This window comes from Drosophila navojoa, chromosome X, assembly GCF_054131105.1.
Source record: "Drosophila navojoa isolate 15081-1374.11 chromosome X, UAZ_NAV_1.0, whole genome shotgun sequence".
Lineage (NCBI taxonomy): Eukaryota > Metazoa > Arthropoda > Insecta > Diptera > Drosophilidae > Drosophila > Drosophila navojoa.
The window spans coordinates 32132918-32157847 of NC_142895.1; the positions used below are offsets into that span (position 1 = coordinate 32132918).

At 41.7% G+C, this 24930-nt stretch overlaps 1 protein-coding gene, 2 long non-coding RNA genes and 1 pseudogene across 4 annotated transcripts in view; 1 reads left to right on the forward strand and 3 right to left on the reverse strand.

Moving 5' to 3' along the window:
• The window catches only part of LOC149090861 (uncharacterized), a 93822-nt gene that overhangs the window by 52302 nt on the left and 16590 nt on the right, over positions 1-24930 (forward strand). The window lies entirely within an intron of this gene.
• LOC108655518 (uncharacterized) overlaps positions 1-24930 on the reverse strand; it is a 96433-nt gene that overhangs the window by 11210 nt on the left and 60293 nt on the right. The gene's annotated exons all lie outside the window — the stretch shown is intronic.
• Positions 17573-18700, reverse strand: LOC149090864 (uncharacterized). The gene is made up of 2 exons (XR_016197473.1): positions 18304-18700; positions 17573-17684 (listed from the first exon to the last, which is right to left on the reverse strand). It is a non-coding gene; the product is annotated as an uncharacterized LOC149090864 (long non-coding RNA).
• On the reverse strand, positions 20020-20682 carry LOC149090865 (uncharacterized; annotated as a pseudogene).

The window sequence follows — 24930 nt, forward strand, 5'->3', positions numbered from 1 at the left end:
AAACTCGCGTGTAAATACAGAGGATTTAATGAATTCATTATTGGTTACTTCAGACCCATTTATAACAAGTGTGCAAAAGCAAAGGAAATAAATCTACTCAAGAAATAGTGTTTGATAAGGAAGTTCGAAGCCGGCTATTGAATTACCCTTTGGATTCAGAAAATTCCGACTCGGATTCGCATAACTGATATTATTAATAATAATAGTTAAAATAATAGTTAGTAACAAGTAAGAAGACTCTAGTCGAGACTGCTCGACTAGGAGATACCCTGAACCCTCCAAGCTGATATTCTTATCATTCTGCACTTCTTTTATGCACGCACACATACATACACATGCATCCACTCTCACGCGCCTGCACTCTGCTAACTGCGTAGTAAGCAGCGACTGCGCTTGGGCTGCGCTGCACTGTGGGCAATAGTATGAGGATTTACTTGGTGAATAACTTCTTTTGTAAACATACGATCTTAATGAAACTTTCAGAGCGTAATTATATGGTCAACATGTGTGTACATTCCAAAGCACTAGTCTCTAGTACTTGAAATACGTATTTTGCAAATTGGGGGCGAAGGGGGCGCGGTATCCAAAATCTGTTGATTACAAAATGTTTCTATTCATCATATATATATACACAGTAAATCTGAAGTCTCTATGTCTAATAGTATTCCAATGAGGCTCGAAAAACAAAATCAATTTTTCGATTATTCTCGATAAAAAAGTTATCGGATGAGTTATCGAAAAAATAAAGCAAACTCGTACTGCGTATGGTATACACCAGTATGCACAAAAAATTTCAGCTCTCTAGCTCTTATAACTTCTGAGATCTCGGCGTTCATACGGATGGACGGACGGACGGACGGACGGACGGACGGACGGACGGACGGACAGACGGACAGGGCTATATCGACTCAGCTCGTCGTGCTGATCAAGAATATATATACTTTATGGGGTCTGCGATGATTCCTTCTGCCTGTTACATACTTTTACACAAAAACATTATACCCTGATTTCCCATTTTCAATGGGTTCAGGGTATAAAAAAATAAAATAAAAACAAGTAAGAAAACTCTAGTCGAGAGTGCTCGACTAGATACTACCCTGAACCAAACTAATAGAAAAGCACATTTAGTATGGTTCAAATTTCAATTTCGATGTATTTAAAAATATAAATTAAATAGAAAACTCATTTAATTAAATAAATAAAAATTTTGAAACAATTAAAAAAGATAATTCCGACACGCTCCGGGTTTGAGCCCGAGACCTTGTGATCAGATCAAGCGCCGCGCTTTCTACCTTGACGCCACCCTTCTGTTTTAATTTTCAATGTCAAAACTAAAATAGATTCACTGCTACAGCGCCATCTACCAAATTTAAGTCAAACAAACTGCTGATGTGACTTTAAGAATGTGCAAGAACAACCAAACTAATAAAAATGTTAAAATTTCAATTTCGATTTTTGAAAAAATATAAGAGAAATTTAATCACAAACATATAAAAGTTTTGAAGCAATTAAAAGAAAACTACAATATGCCCAGCAGGATTTGAACCGGAGACCTCGCGATCGAGCGTCGCGCCCTCTACCCTGACGCCACTTCTCTGTTCTTATTTGCAATGTCAAAACTGAAATAGATTCAGTGATGCAACGCCATCTAGCAGAACTAAACGAAACTAACTGCTGATGTGATTCTAAGAATGTGCTAGAAGATGTTTGAATGTATGTGTGCACACGTATTGGAAAACTGCTGTTGCTGCAGCACGTGCGTTTGTTAATTGGCCAAACATTTTGTTATTTTTTAACGTCGATTGACTAAACCGAATTTAATGAAACTTTCAGCATATGATCTACATATTCAATTGAATATTTGGCATTTAAAAAAAAAACATCAAATCAAATCATTCACAATTAGCTATACTAGAATCTGACCTTCACTGGGGATTCTGGTGAATTTGGAGTATAACAAAAACCGAAATTGTATAAAATGCATTGGAATATACTTTTAAAATTTGGAGACTATAGCTCTAAAAATGTAGGAGTTATAAATTTATAACCTATTGCGCTTGGGTTGCGCTGCAGTGTTGGCAATATTATGAGAACTTATTTGTTGAATAATTTAATTTCTAGACGTACGATCGTAATGAAACTTACAGAACGTAATCATGATGTTTAAATGTATGTGCATACCGAAGCACAAGTCTCTAGTATTTGATATACAAATTATATATATTATATATATAAATAAATATTTTACAAAGATGAGGGTAAGGGGGTGGATTAAGGGGTGGGGGGTAAATTTTAACAAAAACCGAAATTGTCTAAAATACATCTTAATATACATTTTAAATTTGGAGACTCTAGCTTGAAAGATGTAAGAGATATAATTATTTAAGTGATCTTCAATAAGGTTTTTTATCGATAAAAAACTATCGGAATGAGTTATCGTTTTAGTGAAAAACTCGATATGCACGCTGTTTTTACGGACATTTTAAAAAAAAGTTGAAGTCTCTAGCTCTTATGTCTTCTGAAATCGACGCGTTCAAACATACGGACGGACAGACGGACGGACGGACGGACGGACGGACAGACAGACGGACAGGGCTAAATCGACTCAGCTCGTCGCCCTGATCAAGAATATATATACTTTGTGGGGTCTGCCACGCCTCCTTCTGCCTGTTACATACATTTTAACAAAACCATTATACCCTGATTTCCCATTTTCAATGGGTTCAGGGTATAAAAAATAAAGCATAACAAAAATTTTAAAGGTGCAAAAAAAATATAATAGAATCAAGTAAGAACGTTGCAGTCGGGCGCTACCGACTGCGGAATACTCATTCACAGTCCGTATACATGATGCTATGTTTACAAAGGGGCATTCATTCTTATTTCAAATTTAATTTGGCTTTAAAAAAATGTAGTACAAAACAATTATGCTTTTTTATTATATTGCAGCTTTTGATAATTTTTATCGAGTAATCGATAATTATTATATTGAGTTGAGTCTTTTTGAGTACAAATGTATGGTAATTTTCGTTAATAGCTTTCGGTCACACCTATTGCAGATTCTTAAGCGTTTGCTTACATTACAAAAGCGCGCTTTTTAGCATTCTAAGAATTGCGATTGATTTCTGGATTTTCTAGCTGTTATTGTAGTTTTGTCAGATGACGCTCTGTTATTAGCTTATTGTATTTTAGCTACCAGATTGTAAAGCAAATCGATAGCGTGGGCGCTAAATGCGTCGCAAGTTATGTTACAGTGGCGGAGGTTCAAGTCCCCATCAAGGTTAAGTTTTTTTTTCATATATATTTCGTTTTTTATAAAATAGATATTTATTTTATTCGTTTTTCTAATTGAACAATTTTATAAGTTTAAATTTGTTTCTTCTTAAATAGCTCTCATGTGTGTATGTACGCATTTATGCATGTATATTTATGTACATAAGTCTGCACGCATATGTAGCATCAAGCATTCCAGCGTTTCTTATGCACGCGCTCATTTGTATGTGTGTATGTATGTACATATAAATGCATACTCTAGCGTTGAAATTATACTGAATTGTTTTTGCTTTGTTCTTGAATTTACCATCTGCTATTCTCATAACTATTTTTGGATTTCATTTTAATTACAATCGTTGACAGTAGGTGGTGGCGCTGTCAGCAAAGGCGCCGGTTCAATTTGTTTTTGTTCTTTTGACAAACATGGCTAGGGTGCGAGTTCAAATCCCGCGGAAAACTCTTTTTTGTAAATTGCAAATTTTGTTATTTTAGCTTCTTTTATATTTTTTAAATATTAAAATTTTATTTTTAAATTTTATAAAAATGTTTCCTTCCGTGTTATCAATGCTTATTAAGCCTATTTGTATATACATGTACATACATAGATAGCTCAAGCATATAAATGTCGCAATTTGATACTACAAATGCCGATTGCCACGCCCCTAGTGGCCGTAGACACCTCATTTTTGGCCAGTTCTTAAAAAGAGCTAACGGTAACGTAAATGCATAAATTACAGGGTATTTTTCGATATGCCACGCCCCCAAAGAGGCGTGACAATTATTTTTGGGGCATCGATAGAGGAGGTTACTAGTAACTCAACTATTTAAATTTGAAGCGTCTAGCTCTTAAAACTGTAGGAGATATAAAGTTTTGCGATTTGCCACGCCCCCTTTGGGCGGATATATATCCACTATAGCTTGTTGGACTTGGGAGGTCAACTCGCGTATATATACCAAATTTCAAGTCTGTAGCATCAAGAGTGCCTAAAATATAGCCAAGTTTGAAAAATCACTATATCTTCAGTTCCGATTTGCCACGCCCCCAGTAGGCGTGGACATAAAATTTTTTCGTCAGTAATTATAGAATTATAGCATTAGCTCACGTGCGTTTCAACGTTCTAGCCTTAGAACTTTGTGAGATACAGTTTTATCTGATTTGCCACGCCCCCAATGGCCGTAGATATATCCACCATAGCTTTTTGGACTTGGGGGGTCAACGCGGATCTACATACCAAACTTCAACTTTCTTGCTCTTCAACTAACATGATTTCTGGTATATCGGAAAATGCATTTTCCGATTTGCCACGCCCCTAGTGGGCGGATCGGGAAAATTTTAACACTTTATAAATCGGAGTTATACACGAGTATGTGTTCCAAATTTCAAGACGGACGGACGGACAGACGGACAGACGGACGGACAGCAAGACGGACATTGCACAAAACCAATATACTAATTCACTTCGTGAATGAGTATAATAATTCACTTCGTAAATGAGTATAAAAATTAAATAATTAAATTCAATGCACAATTGAAGGGTCAAAAATGACCAATTTTGCAAAATTGTTCTTATTTTTTGAGTAATTAATTTCGTTACGCTAGATCAGCCAAATCGCCACTGTGCATGGGCAGGATTGCGCGGTGGGCGTTGTCATTGCAGCAGTATCAGTTTGAAGAAAGCTAAATGTGGTGGATAACGTCAAGGAAAACGGACAGATATGTCGAAACCTGAGCCACCAAACAGACGAGGAGGATCATATCCCTTCGATGTTGTGTTTCCCTGCCAGTTAGAGGAGTAGAGCACTGCAAGAGTGCCACGATACTCCAACGGCGGCACATCAAAGTGTGAGGAAGACAGTTACGAGACGGGGCCAGAAATACTACTGGGCAAGGATGTTATGGAATGCAGCCAGATATGTGAGGCGTGTGTGCCAGAAGTTTAAGAACGAGCAACAAAAGCCGGCAGGGCAGATGCTGACTAGACAGGTAGCAGAGTCAATGGCAATTTTGGGTGCGGACTTCGTGGGTCGCTTGCTTGTTCCACGATGCGTTCGCCAAGTGGATGGAGCCCGCTCGGATTATCCAAATTGTTTGTCTGCGATAACGAGGTACAGTTTGCGAGCAGGACTTTCAGATGGTTTATGGAGTCCCTGGGGGTGAAGCTGCAGTTTACAGCTCCATATTCCCCGCTAAAGAATCCCACTGAAAAGACAAATCGCAACGTAAGGACCATGATCGCGCATTATATCGAGGGCTACCAAAGTTCATGGGACGAATTGCTGCTCGAGATATCGCTAGCGATTAATTCCAGCGTGGTGGACCTCACTGGATTCATGCCTTTATTTCTGATGATGGGCAAAGAGCCTCGTTTGCCGGCCGCACTCTATGTCAAAGTCACGTTTGACTCAGCAACGAGAGATATCAGTGAGGGAGGAACAGATAAATGATATCTTCGAAGTGGTCTGCAAAAATCGGCAAAGGGCTTCGAAGGATCAGAGCAGGTACTACAACCTGTGTCGGCGTGATTAAGGGTCGACGTTGGGATCAATGGTCCTGCTGCGGCAGCATCAGTTGTCTAGCGCGGTGGAAGACTTTCCAGCAAAGTTGGCACCCAAATTTGACGGTCCTAATAAGGTCCTCCAATTAATTTTTCCCAATGTGGTTCACCTCGCCCGGACAGGCGATCGGAAAAGGAGGGTGGCCAATATCTCGCCACATGTACGAGCTGCATAAATAGACAAATGAAGACCAACCCTTGCAACCCCAGAGTCAGATTACGAAGGAGACGAGCGCTGAGCCTTACAAACTCAGCGATAGGATAAGAATAGCTAATAGACTAACGCGGAGTCTTATGCACTCAGCGATAAGATAAGAATATGTAATAGCCCAATGCAGAGCCTTACACACTCAGCAACATATACACTAGATTTAACGGTTGAAAATATGCTTGAATTTGGGTATATAAACCCAGGCTCAGAATAATAAAGATCAATACGAAACTCAACATCATCATAGTCAAGTGTATTCATTCATGGTCCTTCGAGCCGGATGAAGTATTTTTAATACTTCAATGCAGTCCACAAGGAAAAGTGTTTGTGTTTAGTTCAAAGTAAAGTGCTAAATAATTGTAGGTTTTTGCATTGGCTTACCAACCCAAGCTGTGAGTCGAGGCACAGAAAGATCAACCTGGTGATCAAAACAAAAAACCTCCAACGGGAAACGCCAATGGATCTACAATAAACACACAACTGTCGTCAACCATCAATATTTAAAGAGGAATATTTGATGGCATAATGGCAGAAATCAGGACCAAAGTTGCCGATTACGCCATAGACACAGGCCAACTTCATAACTGGGCAACGAGACCGGAAACATCAAGGCAAGAGATGTTTTTATTCAGTTGGTCGAGGCCAATGGAAGAGTTGGTAAAACTTGTGGATAAAAAAGCTGTAAAAGTAAGGAAAGAAATGGCAGAAGGGACTGCTATATATGGAGAGCAACAACAGCGAAGAAATTTTTGCATATAAAAACAGGTTATCTTTCCGATGGAAAAAAGTCTAGTCAGCGCTAGCAGATTTAGAGGCGAGATATGGAGAACATTCCTCTTGCAGCGATAAAATAGAAGAACTGGATTACAGCCTCGACGACCTGTTAAACAAACTTAACAGAAAACAAGTAAAAAAGCTCTAGTCGAGACTGCTCGACTACGAGATCCCCTGAACCCTACAAGCAACTGATATTTCAATAATAGTTAGCACACACAGACGCATACGCACACACACGCATACAAACAAACACACGCACACACATACACAGACAAACAAACACACGCATACAGACACACTCACATATACAGGCGATTGCGCTTGGGTTGCGCTGCAATGTTGGCAATATAATGACAACTTATTTGTTGAATAATTTAATTTCTAGACGTACGATCGTAATGAAACTTTCAGAACGTAATCAGAATGTTAAAATGTATGTGTATACCGAATCACAAGTCTCTAGTATTTGATATACGACTTTTACAAAGATGAGGGTGAGGGGGTGGATTTAGGGGTGGGGGGTAAATTTTAACAAAAACCGAAATTGTATAAAATACATCTTTATATACATTTTAAATTTGGAGACTCTAGCTTGAAAGATATAGGAGATATAATTAATTAAGTGATCTTCGATAAGGTTTTTTATCGATAAAAAAGTATCGGAATGAGTTATCGTTTTTAGTGATAAACTCGATATGCGCGTGATATATACGGACATTTAAAAAAAAAAGTTGAAGTCTCTAGCTCTTATATCTTCTGAAATCGACGCGTTCATACATACGGACGGACAGACAGACGGACAGGCCCAAATCGACTCAACTTGTCGCCCTGATCAAGAATATATGTACTTTGTGGGGTCTGCCACGCCTCCTTCTGCCTGTTACATACTTTTAACAAAACCATTATACCCTGATTTCCCATTTTCAATGGGTTCAGGGTATAATTAGGGGATCTGCAAATCGTAAAAGAAGACACTCCAAGGCGACCGAAACCAACACTTTCTTACTTTAATGGAAGTCCTAAGACGTGGCCAACGTTCTTCGAGCAGTTTACCAAAATAATCCTTAACAGAAAGGATATCAGCGACAAGACGAAACTGCGATACCTGCAGATTTATGCCAAAGGAGAAGATGTACAAATGAAAAGCAACTACGCAATGGGAGTGGGACTGTTTATGCAGACGCTACAAACGTTATTTGCCAGTGGACAAGGAACTGCTGAAGAATGATGATGAAGGCAGTATCCGAAATTGCGTGAGCACCTCCGATAACAGTGACGAGGTCACCGCTGATGAGATGCTAGCATCTCAGGCAGCTTTGGATGCAATTGTGTTCAAAAAATGGGATTTCAACCCACCGGCAAGCCCCTACATGGGAAGAAATATAACTGAATCTACAGAATAAGAAAATAAAGTTCAAGTAGTAACAACAAAAACAAATCTGGGTGAAGACAAGAGACCAATAAAGAAGATCTGGGCTCCACCAACTCCGATATTGGATTCGGAGGGCATAGAAGATGAGGACAAGAATGGAATTTCTGCCACAACTTCGACATCGACGTTGAGTATCGCTGAAGATACATCAACAGATATCCAATTGGAAGTTCGACCAATGGATGATATTTCCACAGTTGGCAGCACGACGGAAGACCAAACTTCTGCGGAGACTGCAACAGCGGCTGAATGTGCAGCTGAAGAGAACAGCAACAATACCGACTCAGACTCTCCAGTGATGATAACAGCAGCAACTATGGAGACTAAAACTGCAAGTACAATTACATCGGAAAGGGATTGGAAGTAGCAGCAACATTTTAAAGGAAACAACCATAACTACTACAAGCGAATCAATATCTGTTCTAAAGCATCAGGATCAAACAAAGGATATCTACCATTTGGAGGCTTTGCCTTCGGCAACAATGAAACGCTTGACAACTTCCTCAACAGATGCACTCAGCTATACTAATGCAACAAATGATGACACCCAAAAGCCGCGGAAGTTCTTCAAAGAGGATCGACTTCACTTAGCATGGGAGCCGCCACCTAAGCAAAAGTCCAAGGTACTGGTGGCACACTCGGTTTATCTGGATGTCACACTCTCTGGGCCCCGCAGAATGTTCAGGAACGAACATAAGGATTGGATTGATCATTTCGTCAAGAATATTAACAATTATCAAATTTGTATTTGTCCTGTATATTATTAAGATTTCCACAGACAGCATTTCCGGAAGTCACATACTTGGCCCCCCGCAAAATGTTCAGGCATGAACATATGAATATACGATGATCGTATACATGCCTCCGACGCACTCAGCGACTAGCAGGTAGTGCGCTGTGAAAAGATAAGGGCCACATGTACGGACTGCATAAATAGACAAATGAAGACCAGCCCTTGCAACCCCAGAGTCAGATTACGAAGGAGACGAGCGCTGAGCCTTACAAACTCAGCGATAGGATAAGAATAGCTAATAGACCAACGCGGAGTCTTACACACTCAGCGATAAGATAAGAATATGTAAGAGCCCAATGCTGAGCCTTACACACTCAGCAACATATACACTAGATTTAAGGGTTGAAATTATGCATGAGTCTGGGTATATAAACCCGGGCTCAGAAGAATAAAGATCAATACGAAACTAAACACCATCATAGTCAAGTGTATTCATTCACCTACGATAAACTTACTCATCGGTTGATTCGGTGCGATCCACAAAACAAAAACAAGTAAGAACGTTGCAGTCGGTCGTTACCGACTACGGAATACTCATTCTCACCCCACAAGCAATTCAGCTCTAATACTGTAGAAAGTTAAATTTTTCTCGATTTGCTACGCCGCTACTTGGCGGAGATACTTTATTTTTGGGCAGCTCATGAAACAAACTAACAATTATATTTGATTTATAATTTTTTCATCAATCTTTATAGAATCATAACATTAGCTCACGTGCAAAATTTTAACATGCTAGCTCTGAAACTCTAGGTGATAAGGTTTAATCCGATATGCCACGCCCCCAATGGGCGTAGATATATCCGCCCTGGCCCGTGATCTTGGGTGGTCGATGCGGATCTACATTCCAAGTTTCAGCTTTCTAGCCCCTCAACTAATATGATGTCTGGCATATTGGAATACGCATTTTCCGATTCGCCACGCCCCTAGTGGGTGGATCCGAAAAAAAAACACTTTATAAATAACAAGTAAGAAGGCTCTAGTCGAGACTGCTCGACTAGGAGATACCCTGAACCCTCCAAGCTGATATTCTTATCATTCTGCACTTCTTTTATGCACGCACACATAAATACACATGTATCCACCCTCACGCGCCCGCGCTCTGCTAACTGCGCAGTGAGCAGCAACTGCACTTGGGATGCGCTGCAGTGTGGGCAATAGTATGAGAATTTATTTGGTGAATAACTCTTTCTGTAGACACATAATCTTAATAACATTTTCAGAGCGTAGTCATATGGTCAAAATGTGTGTACATTCTAAAGCACAAGCGTGGTGTCAGAAATCTGTTGATTACAAAATGTTTGTATTCATCATATGTATATACACAATAAATCTGAAGTCTCCACATCTAATAGTATTCCAATGAGGCTCAAAAAACAAAATCAATTTTACGATTATTCTCGATAAAAAAGTTATCAGATGAGTTATCGAGAAAAAAAAATTGCAGATCTCTAGCTCTTATATCTTCTGACATCTCGGGATTCATGCGGACAGACGGACTGACGGACGGATAGGGCTATATCGACTCAGCTCTTCGTGCTGATCAAGAATATATACATTCTCTGTGGGGTCTGCGATGATTCCTTCTGCCTGTTACATACTTTTTCACAGAAACATTATACCCTGATTTCCCATTTTCAATGGGTTCAGGGTATAAATAGTTGAACTGGCGTCACCATTTCGCCAATACCGAGCAGAAAAGCTCAAAAAATAGATACTGGTCAACGGCAGAACAACAGAAACTACTATCAACCATTACAAGCGCTAGAAACCCGAACTACCAACGACCATTGTGAAGAAGTAATTATCAACAAAGCCAAAATTTACATTCCTCCTATTACGGTGCTTGAAATTAGCTCTGAACAGCTCCATGGTATTTGCAATTCGCTGAATGTAATAGACTATTCAATCAGAAGAACTTCTATCGGAGTCTAATTGTACTGCGAAGGACAGGCAGACTTTGCCAATGCCACCTGCAATGCTCTATTCATGAGTTCTGCTTTGCAATAAAACATAATAAACATTACAAAGCGGTACTTACGGACTTCGATAACACTCCGGCTAATGCGGTTAGAAGCAAGCTTATCCAAATGGGACTTGGGTGTAGAGATGTCAAGTTTATCCATAGGAGACGACTCAACAACAGTAATTTTTCACTTTTTTTTTTTTTTTTCATTTAGCCTACTTCGTCAACAAATCAACCAGTCTAAACGAGCTAAAGAAAAACCACTCTGTTATTGAGCATATCAGAGTCAAATGGGACTACTAAAGACGCCGGCCAAACATCGTCACTCAAAGCTAAAATCGCGAGACGTTCGGGGACGGATCGTCGTATTGTAGTGTTAAGCCATATTGTACGAATAGAGTGCCCAGAAAAGTTACCTATTAAATTGTCTCATAATTCATAATTCATAATTCATTAGAGTGTTCAGGCAGAATGAACTATGTTAAGGCAAGGGAAAGGAGCATCACCAAAGCACAGGTAGTCAGAACGCCATCACAGGCACCACAGATAAACTGCCTTAAATCGTTTCCAAATCTTAATGGAAAGATATCTGAATCATTAAATGTTCATGAACATGCATGAACATAGAAATATAATAAGTATTGGAACATACAATGTATGTATGTACTCGACAGATGGCATACATAAAATAGATACCACATGTGAAAGTTTGAACTGTCAAACTAGAAATAAAATATGACTCTGACCCTTAGCGACAAGATAACGTAAGAGACGAGCGCTGAGCCTTACAAACTCAGCGATAGGATAAGAATAGCTAATAGATCAACGCGGAGTCTTACACATAGTGATGGCAAAAAAATATCATTGTTCGATTTATTTGATTTATGATTTGTTTTAGGTGCTTTAAAGATTAATTGCAATTAATCGCGAAAAAATGAAAAAATCGATTAATCAAATGATTTTTTGAATGCGCTTAATTTATTTTTTATGAACTCCTTTTAGAAGCACAAATAACAACAACAGTAAAGAATATAAATGTTTATTTATTTAAAACTAGCTGGCCCGGCAAACGTTGCATTGCCCTATCCATTATTTCTAGGTTGAAAGCTATGTTGTTAAGGTTGGGATACACTCTGATTAATTTATTAATCGGATTTTCATTTAAGCACCTTGTGGTAAACGGCATTCTTTGTTTTTTGGTCAGGTGCAAGAACAAATAATGCGGATGGTTTGCCAACACGTGAGCATGCCACGTACAATTGACCATGAGAAAAAACGCATTTTCTAGATTGAGGCCACAAATAGCCAAAGATTGGCCCTGTGAAGAAGATTTAATGGCAATTTTAACTCTAAGGTAGCCGTACGGCATCCGTCTAACAACAGTGGTACATTCGTTTGAACTGATTGCATTAGTTCATGTGGATCATATTCACGTTCACGTTCTAATTCTCTATTAAATTCGTTATTCATGGCGCTGGCATTTCTAACCTATCTAACAAACTGCCGCATATGAGGTAACACATATCTTCGATTAAAAGCAAGGTCTATGCATCTCCTGGCTCGACTCAAGATCGGGATTTCTCGAGTTGATATGACTTCGATATAAAATGTCTTCTGGCATTTTATCTTTGTATTTGTTCCACAGGTCACGTGGTTTCGATGGGAAACAGGCGTTGTGTTTTGGAGTGCTCGCTAGAAAATGTCGTGATCCTAGTGTTTCGCTATAAAGCAGGGAACGCAATGGCTCTGGTGGCGCGACCACTAATGGCAATGTCACGTTACCACTAAGGCAGCACAAGCCGGGCGTTTCATCAGCAAAATTCACTGCGCCACAATGCTGGCAAACAACGTCCATTGGACCAATGCAAACTAATCGATTCAAGCTGTAGTCAATGGTGCAATTATATCGAAACGCTGCTCGATTCAAATCAATCCTTGAACCATTTCTTATTGTCGTTTCACGGGCTGCCTCTTTGAGAAGCACGAATTAAGGCCCTTCTCGGGTGATTTCTCGTTCTTCGTCAGATAATTGACTCGCGATATTCCGTTGTCTAATTGCATTATGGGTCCGCCGGGAAAGATTATATCTTCTAGGACGCGGCATTTTTATTAATAGTAATACTGAATATGCCCTCGCACAAAACCACATAAAACAAGAATAATTTACACAAATTTATGTTTGAGACAAACAAATACCTGAACTTACTGGAGATATTTAGCTTATTATTTTTATCAAATGTGCTTTTTTATATGAATAGTCAGGTTCGCCTGAGGCTGTGCCGTAGACTGACTGGCTACATTTGTTTATTTATTTCTATACTAATGTATGATATGAGAGCAGGACCGAAAACTGTCACTTTTATCAAGGCTACTGAGTATCAATGGAAATTTGAATCTTTAGGGAACAAACCGCGTTTTTCAAGTATTCGTCAAATTTTTTCAGTATTTTTAAGATTTACTATCCTACTCGTAGCGGAGACAAATCCAACAAATCAAAAACCATGAAAATTGGTCCTGCAGATCTCGAGTAATAAGTGTAGGAACACTTTTCACAACTCTCTTATATATATATAGATTGAGTTAAAAAATAGTAGTTGTGAGAGATGCTCTGTATTTAGCCTGTTCCTTTTTTCGGTTAATGTGGCCTTGGAAAAAAGACGCTGCGCTGGTACCGAAGTGTCAAAAAGAGGAGCATTTAAAAAAAGACTAAGCTCGTCCTGAATTTGAAAATGGTTACCGTCTTTCTTACTGGTTTTGTGGGCCAGTGCCTTGTGGCGGGTCCATAAATCGAAGTCAGCTTCGCCAGTAGATGAGCCGACTGCGTCCTAAACTTTCTTTATATCTGAAAACCCTGCCATTTCTTGTCGTATGCGCTTCATAACTGAAGCCAAGGCAAGAGGATCCTTGAAATGCATCATTTAATTTAGAACAAAATCTCCAAACTTTACTAATTGTTGGTGCCATAATTACGCTTCGCTTTCTAACTTTTACGCGCCAATATTGCTTATTGCGATTTTTTGAGCAAATAATCGATTGTCTCGATTATTCAAAACCCATATTGCGATACAATTAAATCGTGAATTGAAACAAAATAATCGATTATTGTGTGTCATATGATTAATCGTGCCATCACTACTTACACACTCAGCGATACGATAAGAATATGTAAGAGCCCAATGCTGAGCCTTACACACTCAGCAACATATACACTAGATTTAAGGGTCGAAAATATGCATGAGTTTGGGTTGTAACGAACCCTCGGTATATCCCGAGTCTAAGCTGGGCTAGTCTCAGCTGACTGTGGATTCGTGCCAACAAATTTATTTGTTGAAGCCCCTGCGATATTAATTAGTCACTTGTGAATTTAGGTTTTATAGCGTAAATATATTCTCTTGAGTAAGTTTGAAATGTACACGTCACTTAAATTTATGCTGGTTCGCTGGCTCGCACAACTACTGACCGCTGGTTCAACGCAGTCCGGCTGGGAGAGTGTTGTGCTACGAACACACTAGTTTACCTGGACGATTCGGGAAACGCCAGGACTTCGGTCTGTAAGCTCTGGCGGTTCGCTCAGATATGCAGGCCTCTCCTACTATCCCACTCGCTCACAGCAGAGCACTAGCTTCGTTTTCACTCACAAACACTTCTCTTGCGCACGGCTACGTGAACTTACTCAGATGTGCAGGCCTCGCTTAAGCCACTGATATGCACCGATGTCCTGATCGGTGACGCTGAAGATGCGGGTTGCCTGTTTTTTGTCGCAAGGATTCCCACTAGATGTCCTTGCTGTTCCCACGATGACCTTGCTGTTCTTTGAAGTCCTGGGAGTCCTGATTTACCACTCGCGTTGACTTTCACGGCACTCTCACTTTCACTTATCACTTTTCACTCGTTTGATCATAATCTCCTCTCATCTAATGAACACTTAATCATCACTGAATCCCCCGTATGGAGCTGCCGGTGGCCTTTTATAGCCCAGCCACAGGCCCTGCTTCGGGTGGTAACGGGGCCTGTTCGGCTCTGGAGCGGGGCCTTTCAGCCGCTCGTGCCCATAGAAACGGTAAAGTGGCGTGATCCGGGTGACGCCACTTTCCCGCCAAATTGCGTGGCAGCCTCTCATTACTTTCTATATTGGGGATAGGAAACTTATCGTCTACTGTGTTTTCATTCAATTTGCGGTAATCAATAACTATACGCCAATTTGTCTTTCCACTGTTATCAGTTTTTTTGTGTACGAGCCAAAGCATTGCTTTCTTCTTGATTTAAATCATTAAAAAGAATTTCTTGTGTTCTATCATCTATTTTGATTGGTTCAATTTGATTTGCCTCATCAGAGTATGGTGAAGTATTTTGAAATTTAATAGTATTATTATTAATCGTAATTGTATTGTGGTAAAAATCAATAGGAACATTTAATGGTGTAAGAATGTTTTGACCTATAATAGCATCGAATGATTTGCTATTAAATGTTGTCAATTTCCAACTCATTGTGGCATCTTCTTTAAATTCAAGAGGCAAATCAGTTATAATTTCTTGCGTTATTAACGATTTTGAATTAAGAGATGAAAATAATATTGGGTGGCACAAAGTTCTTCGAGGATATTGTAACAATTTATTCCTATCTAATATGGAAGTTGTTGAACCAGTATCAATCAAGGCAGTGATTATTTCATTGTTTAAAGTTAACTTAATCAAGGGCAGTGATTTTTCGAGGCAATTATATGAAAATTTGCATGGCAAGAACTCAGATTCATGAGTGATGTTTTGATTTTGATTATCATTTCTAAATTGGCTACAATTAGCTCTATCTGTTTCGACATGATCAATTTCCATTTTTGACACATGACTTTGTTGATTTGTATAGTTCTGATTTGAATTTAAATTTTGTGTTCCTGATCGAAAGTTTCCTGAATTTGCTTTTACATTTTGGAAATTGTTGTTGTGTTTTGCATTGTGATCTTGATTATTATAATTTGGTATGTAGAATCGGTCTTTTTGATTATATGTATTATTATTTTGATATTGATAGTTTTAATTTTCTGTTTTGTCTAATTTTTCATTACTTTGTGAAAATTTTGGTTTAAGATTTTGAGTTCTAATAAGACCTTCGGTTTCTAATAAATCGAAAGCTTCTCTTAAATTTTTAACATTTCTATTAATTACGACTTAAGCTAAATTTACATCGATATTTTTCAAGAATGTTCTTAACATAGTTTCTTCGACATCTTTGGGGCTAAACTCAGGATGCTTTACATTATTTTATTCATATTTTTCATTAATTTTACACATTATACTTCTTAAAGATTTAAAATATTCTGTAATATTGTTTTTGTTACTTAGCATGAACGCCTCTTGGTAAAGTTGATTATAAGACTCCTTTATTCCAAAATTCCGAATAAGAATCGTCTTGATGTCATTCCATGACGGCGCGGAATTCTTGATGGTTCTTACAACATGTAGAGCTGCGCCTTGAATTTTGTTGAGGATGACACGGCGAAAGACGTAGACTCCTGCGGGAGATGTGGGAGGTAATAATGAATTCCATTTCACGAATAAATGATGATAGAGCCCTTGAGTTGTCTCCTCTGTACTCGTGGGCATCCTTAAGAATGTCCCCAAACGATAAAGTAAAGTCGTTTGCCATCGCTATCAAAGAATAAATAGCCGTTGAATTCTTTAGATCTTGTAATATACCAACAGAATTAGTTCTGTTAATTCTCGTCGCCAATCGATGCCAAATGTTCTTCTGAACTTGTCATCGAACCAATTGTGAACAGAATAAGTTCACTCCGAGATGCTGGTGTATGTGTGTGCTATTGCTGATTTAAACACACAGTCACACATACATACAGAGATGAATACAGTTGCAAATGCTGGCACGTTTCGCGTTACTTTTCAGGTTATGTGTCTTTAGCACAAGGTAGATATGTATGGAATTGCGTACGAGCACAAATTCGTTTAAAACTGCACTTAGGTGAGTATTTTAATGTTTTTGGTTACTCCGTCGGCAGCGCCTGTTTTGTTAACATAGATATGTTAACATTCAATCTATATACATACATATATAAAAGAGAGTTGTGAAAAGTTTTCCAGCACTTATAACTCGAGATCTGCTGCTGGACCAATTTTCATGGTTTTTGATTTGTTGGATTTGTCTCCGCTAGGAGTAGGATAGTAGATCTTAAGAATACTGAAAAAATTTCACGAATACTTGAAAAACGCGGTTTTTTCCCTAAAGATTCAAATTTCTATTGATACTCAGTAGCCTTGATAAAAGTGACAGTTTTCGGTCCTGCTCTCATATTATACAATAGTATAGAAGTAAATAAACAAATGTAGTCAGTCAGTCTACGGCACAGCCTCAGGCGAACCTGACTATTCATAAAAAAGCTAATTTGATAAAAAAAAAGATTTGTTTGTCTCAAACATTAATTTGTGTAAATTATTCATATTTATATATCTCGATTGCTTTGTGGTTTTGTGCGAGGGCATATTCAGTATTATTATTAATAAAAATGCCGCGTCCTAGAAGATCTAATCTTTCCCGGCGGACCCATGATGCAATTCAGCGAGTCAATTATCTGACGAAGAACGAGAAATCGCCCGAGAAAGGCGCCGCGTTAGTACCCAGATAAGAAGGGCCTTAATTCGTGCTTCTCAAAGAGAGGCAGCCCGTGAAACTGGTTTAAGGATTGATTTGAACCGAGCAGCGTTTCGATATGATTGCACCGTTGACTGCAGCTTGCATCGTTTAGTTTGCATTGGTCCAATGGACGTTGTTTGCCAGCATTGTGGCGCATTGAAGATATGCGTTCTGCTGATGCTCTTGGTCGTATTTACACAGTGCATCCAAAGAATGATGACTGTTTCTATTTGCGGTTGTTGCTGGTACATGTTCGAGGGCCAACATCATTTGAATCACTACGAACTGTTAATGGTATAGTGTGCCCCACATTTCGTGCAGCGTGTCAAGAGTTGAATTTGCTTGAAAACGATACTCATTGGGAGACAACAATCGCTGACAATTATTTGCTATCATCATTTCAACATGCTTCCCATCGAAACCACGTGACCTGTGGAACAAATACAAAGATAAAATGTCAGAAGACATTTTATATCGAAGTCGTATCAACTCAAGAAATCCTGATCTTGAGGCGAACCAGGAGATGCATAACCAGGCCTTGCTTTTGATTGAAGATATGCGTTACCTCATATGCGGCAGTTTGTTAGATAGGTTAGGAATGCCAGCGCCAGATCGCGGAATGAATAACGCATTTAATAGAGAATTAGAACGTGAACGTGAATATGATCCACATGAACTAATGCAGTCAGTTCAAACGAATGTACCACTGTTGAAAGAGGGAAATCTATGATACACTGATTAATGCAATTGATAATTGGAAATGGTGGCTTATTTTTTTTGGATGCCCCCGGTGGAACTGGGAAGACATTTCTCATGTCATTGATTTTGGCAACTGTACGTGCGAGATCCGAAATTGCGGTAGCAATTGCTTCTTCTGGAATAGCGGCCACATTGTTAGACGGATGCCGTACGGCTCACTCAGCGTTAAAATTGCCATTAAATCTTCGAGCTACTGAACAACCGACATGTAACATTTCAAAACACTCTGCAATGGCCAAAGTATTAGTAGCTTCAAAAATTATCATATGGGACGAATGCACAATGGCGCAGAAACGCGCATTGGAAGCACAGGACCGAACATTAAAAGATCTGCGCAATGACTTGATATGTTCTGTTGGTTGGTGGTTCAATGATTTTATTATCTGGCGATTTCCGACAAACACTACCAGTAATTCCAAGATCTACTGCTGCCGACGAAATAAACGCTTGCCTCAAAGCATCAAATCTGTGGCGATATGTAACCAAACTTCAACTGTCTGTAAATATGAGACTTGCATTGTTGAACGATCTATCTGCTGATGATTTCTCGAAGCAATTGCTGAATATCGGTAATGGCCGATTGACGAATCGAGTGGCTTGATTTCATTTCCTCAAAATTTTTGCAATTTCGTCTCATTAAAAGATGAGCTTATCAACAAAGTATTTCCGAATATCATAGATCTCCACAAATATACTAAATGGTTAAGTGAGCGAGCAATTTTGGCGGCTGAAAATAAAGATGTGGATGACCTTAATCTTATAATTCAAAATAAAATCGTTGGTACTCTGTATTCATTCAAATCTATCGACTGTGTAACAAACGAAGAAGAAGCCACTAATTATCCAACTGAATTTTTGAACTCCTTGGATGTGCCTGGTTTACCACCGCACAATTTACAACTGAAGGATGGCTCGGTAGTTATCATGATTAGAAATTTAAACCAACCAAAACTGTGCAAGGGAACGCGTTTGGGGATAAGGAAACTGATGAGCAATGTGATTCACGCGTCGATACTCAAAGGAAAATTTAATGATGAAAATCCGATTAATAAATTAATCAGTGTGTATCCCAACCCGAACAACATAGCTTTCAACAATTTTTTACCTAGAAATAATGGATAGGGCAATGCAACGTTTGCCGGGCCAGCTAGTTATTTATAAATAATGTTCTTTGTGTTTTTAATTTAAATAATGGTATTTATTTCACTTCATGTTCTTTTCTTCTCGACGTGAACATCAAAAGTCAGCTCAAGAGCTTTCGACTGCTCGAGAGAGCTTTTGAGTTTTTACATACAGATCGAGCTTTTTCTCTCTCAATGTTAAAGTAGGCAGAGACTGAGAAGCAGCACTTAGACTAAATAACTCGCGCGCTGTTGCCAAGGCCGCATACACTGCAGATGGGTACTGCTTGCACGTGCACTGCTTTGTTGTATCTGAGCATAGTGCATTGCGCATGCACTGGCAGCTAAGTTTTCGGTGCAGTACTGTACACTGCTTGCTGTCGTGCGCGCGCAGTTCAAACAAATTGTTGTTGCGCACCGAATACCGAAATTTTGCGCTTAAATTAGAAGCAGTACACTTTGCTGTGTATTCACTCCCTCTTTAAAAAAAAAAAAAAAAAAAAACGAAACAGCTTTAATGCCCACCCGTGTCTCCTCTCCACGGCTTGAGATCCGCCACATGCGCCGTCCTGGTCCGCTTATCGGCCTCCGCCCTGATCCGGCAGAAACTGGCCACTATATAAGGGCCTCCATAGCGTGGTGCAAGTTTTGCTGCAAATCCCTCTGCGGCAGTCGACAAGTGGCGTTCCTTTGCCCACACCTTGTCACCTACGGCCGGCTTCCACTGCCGTCTCCGTAGGTTATAATGCCGCGCCTGATCCTGCCCAGCTCTCTCCAGATTTCGACGCACTATCTCAAACACTTCGCGCATCTTATCGGCTCTCTCCATTGGGCTCTGTGCTTCCTGACCTGTGCCGATTGCTTGCGCGCCGAACAGCCATTTGGGCAGCCTTGGCTCTCGTCCTTGCGTGATGAAGGCGGCCGAATACCCTGTGGATGCTGACACGCTGCTGTTGACCGCCAACGTCAACTCCGGCAATGCGTTGTCCAAGCATCTCTGGTCACTTCCAGCGAACTGCGCAATCATCGTCTTCACTGTTCTGTTGGCCCTTTCAGTGGGATTCTCTTGAGGTGTGTATGGTGCTGTCAACTGGTGCCGCACCCCAAGCTCCTCCAAAAACACCTTGAATGCTTGACTGGTGGATTGGGTGCCATTGTGCCGAGCCGCGCATCTCCTTGCTCTTAACCAAACGGCAGGCCTCCTCTCCCATATCTCCCATCTGCTACCACATTCTGCTTGCCCTTCCTGTAGCGAATCTCGAAGTCGTACTGCTGCAGCTCCAGCGCCCATCTGGCAATCCTTCCCGTTGGGCTCTCGATCGAATTGAGCCACTTTAGAGCCATATGGTCAGTGACCACTACAAATTTGTAGCCTTCCAGGTATCGCCTGAGCTTCCGTATGCCCCGGCTGGCATACGAAATGAAGCGCTCTCCGTCCTCCCACTTCATGCCCTTTTTGAGCAGTGCATTTAGCGGATGCACTGTGGCTGCAAAATCTGGCACGAAGCGCCGGTACCATGAAGCCACGCCCACGTACTGGCGTAACTCTTTCACGTTTGTGGGTGGCTTCAGTTCGGCGATAGCAGCCACTTTCTCCGGATCCGTGCATATGCCATCCTCCGTGACTTTGTGACCCAGATACTTTAGCTCTTTCTTGAAAAAATCGCACTTGTCGATGTTGATTTTCAAGTTGGCTGCCCGCACTCGCCGGAACATCTCTCGGAGGTTGTTCATATGCTCCTGTCGCGTTCGACCGATGACGATGATGTCGTCCAGTTAGGCAAAGGCATGGGGCATAATTTCTGGGCCGATAACTTGGTCCAGCGCTCGCTGAAATGTTGCCGGCGCAGAATGGAGTCCAAACGGCATCACTTTCCACTGATAAAGCCCCTTTCCTGGCACAGTGAATGCCGTCAATGGTCTGCTGGCCTTCTCCATAGGTATCTGCCAATGCCCATCCTTCAAATCCAGGCTGCTGATGTTGCGCGCCTCTTGCAGCTGATCCGAAATGTGATCCACACGCGGCAAAAAGTATGCATCCTTAATGGATCTGCTGTTAAGCTGTCGAAAATCCACACATAGCCGCCACTTCCCATTCTTTTTGCGAACCATGACAATCGGCGCGCTATGTGGGCTCTTCGAGGGCTCAATGCAGCCTTTGGCCAGCAGTTCATCCACCTGCAGGTTGATCTCCGCCTGCATTTTTGGACTTTTGGGGAAGTAGCGCTGCTTTATGGGCCGGTTGCATCCTGCATCCTGATCCGGTGCTCCGTGATCCTGGTGGTGCCTTTCACATGCTGGAACTTCTCCAGCTCATGCCTCAGAAAAGCGTCCACCTCTGGGTCTTTGTGCATAGGCGTTGGCTGCTCCATGTTCGCCTCCACTGGCGACTCTGGGCTCGCCTCCACGCTGGCCACAGCCACGGACAGCTTCTCTTCTGACTGTCCGCTCGACTGTGGAATTCTTGGCTCGATCCTCAGTGTCAAGCCACCGCACTCCAGTGTGGTGACCATGCTGGCCAAGAAATCCCAGCCCAGCACCAGGTCGTCGATCACTCCTGGCAGAATCAGCAACGGGATTTGGCTTTGCCGATTCCCCAGGCTGATCGTCGTCTCCAGCTGCGAGTCCACATGACTGCAACTTCCGTCCGCTAAGCGTATGCGCCGCCGTGTTGCACGCACTACGCCCAATCCTCTGAGCCTGTCAGCATGCTTTTCGCTTATAAAGCTGCTTGTGGCTCCCGTGTCGATCGTGGCTTTTTGTTGGGTGGCTTTAATGGCCACAATCGCTGTTATCTGGCTGCCTTCGTCCTGAAGACGGGCCACTAGCGCCTGGGGCTCCTGGCCGCTGCTCCCGGTCGCCCCTGGATGGCGGGTGCCGCTGTCCGTTTCCCGACTGGCAACAGGCAAACGTTCTCACCCCAATGCGCCCGCACTGCCAACAAAAATCCAGTGCCTTGTTGCGGCACGTAAAAGCGCGGTGCCCCTCCTGGCCACACACTCGGCATGCCCTGGCTGGATTCGGGATCTGTGTCCTTGCTCCGGTTGCGCCTGTCCTTGGCGCAGGTGAAGGCTTCGCCTCATCCTCCATGCGGCGATACTCCATAAATCGTGTCCGGCCCGGCCGTGGCTGCTGCCGCAACCTCTCGCGGTCCCTCTCCAGCTCCTCGAACTCGTCTGCCAGGTGCATCAATTCCACCATATTATGGAATTGATGCGGGCAGATCGGGCAGGCTGTTGTTATAGATGAGCTTCATCTCGCGGTCTGCTCCATAGCGCAGAGACCGCATGAGAGTCTGCATCTCCACCATGTAGACCTTGAATCTCTCGACTACCATCTGCCCCCGGCGTTTGACGTCGTCCTCCAGCTTCTCCAGGTAGCCTCTGGGCAAGAAGAACTCCTGAAAGCGGAAGCTTCACTCTCGCACTTGTTTAGCCGCCTTTGGATATTCTTGGGCTGTGCTGCCGAGTCCTTGTGGCCTTATTTCCAGTTGCGGGGTGGATGTGGCTCTTATCTCACCCTGTCGCGTGTACTGCAGTCGTGCCGCTGCACTCGTGGAAGGCTCACAGAGCCGCGCCACATGCGCCAGCTCTGTCTCCATGTCGTCGTCAACTACGGCGGTCGTTGCCTCATCCTTCAGTGAGGCACGGCGGCCATGTAGTCGGTTCTCAACCCACTCGCCAAACTGCCTCCGCATAGTGTCCAGTGTGCCTGACAAGCTCACTCCAAACTCGTCTCCATAACTCAGCACCTCATCGTTCTTCAAATTATACACCCACGCTCGCACCATAGTCACAATTTTTAATTAAACTCTTATCGCAGGGCCCCACGTTGGGCGCCAGTTGTAACGAACCTTCGGTTTATCCTGAGTCTAAGCTGGGCTAGTCTCAGCTGACTGTGGATTCGTGCCAACAAATTTATTTGTTGAAGCCCGATATTAATAAGTCACTTGTGAATTTAGGTTTTATAGCGTAAATATATTCTCTTGAGTAAGTTTGAAATGTACACGTCACTTAAATTTATGCTGGTTCGCTGGCTCGCACACCTACTGACCGCTGGTTCAACGCAGTCCGGCTGGGAGAGTGTTGTGCTACGAACACACTAGTTTACCTGGACGATTCGGGAAACGCCAGGACTTCGGTCTGTAAACTCTGGCGGTTCGCTCAGATATGCAGGCCTCTCCTACTATCCCACTCGCTCACAGCAGAACACTAGCTTCGTTTTCACTCACAAACACTTCTCTTGCGCACGGCTACGTGAACTTACTCAGATGTGCAGGCCTCGCTTAAGCCACTGATATGCACCGATGTCCTGATCGGTGACGCTGAAGATGCGGGTTGCCTGTTTTTTGTCGCAAGGATTCCCACTAGATGTCCTTGCTGTTCCCACGATGACCTTGCTGTTCTTTGAAGTCCTGGGAGTCCTGATTTACCACTCGCGTTGACTTTCACGGCACTCTCACTTTCACTCGTTTGATCATAATCTCCTCTCATCTAATCATCACTTAATCATCACTGAATCCCCCGTGTGGAGCCGCCGGTGGCCTTTTATAGCCCAGCCACAGGCCCTGCTTCGGGTGGTAACGGGGCCTGTTCGGCTCTGGAGCGGGGCCTTTCAGCCGCTCGTGCCCATAGAAACGGAAAAGAGGCGTGATCCGGGTGGCGTCACTTTCCCGCCAAATTGCGTGGCAGCCTCCCATTGGCCGAAGTACCGTTGGTGCCCTGCGAGTGAAATTGTCCACTACTATCACCCAGCACGAACGGCACCTCGGTTAACGGTCACTGATGATCGTCGTGCGTGCGACGCGAGCCCATTGCTGAATCTGTAGGAAAGAGACCGCCTCTAACAGGACTTTGACCCCCTTTCCAGTGCGAGTGGAGCAACATGTATATGCACGTATATGCATATAAACGCACAGAAAATACGTACGTACATATACATAAATACGTGCATACCTATATTGCTCCTCAAAGGGTATATAAACCCAGGCTCAGAATAATAAAGATCAATACGAAACTAAACACCATCATAGTCAAGTGTATTCGTTCATGGTCCTTCGAGCCGTACCATAAAACTACCAAACATCAAAAGTTGTAACAAGTGTTTATTAAAGTGGAAAATTATTTTTTTTAAATAAGTAGTGCTTTCCTTTTTGGCTTACCAAAACACGCTGTGAGTAGAGGCACAGCAAGATCAACAAGGCGATCAAAACAAAAATACCTCCAACGGGTTAAGCCAAAAAAAAATCAATCACAAATATACAAGTACTACAAAAACCGCAACAAGATAATGTCAGAAAAGACTATCGAAATGCTAAAGAAGCAGTCAGACTTGTACGACATCATTTTAAAGCCATAGCTGAAAAGGATGCGCTAGCAGTCGTGGATAAGTTGGTAGAAGAAT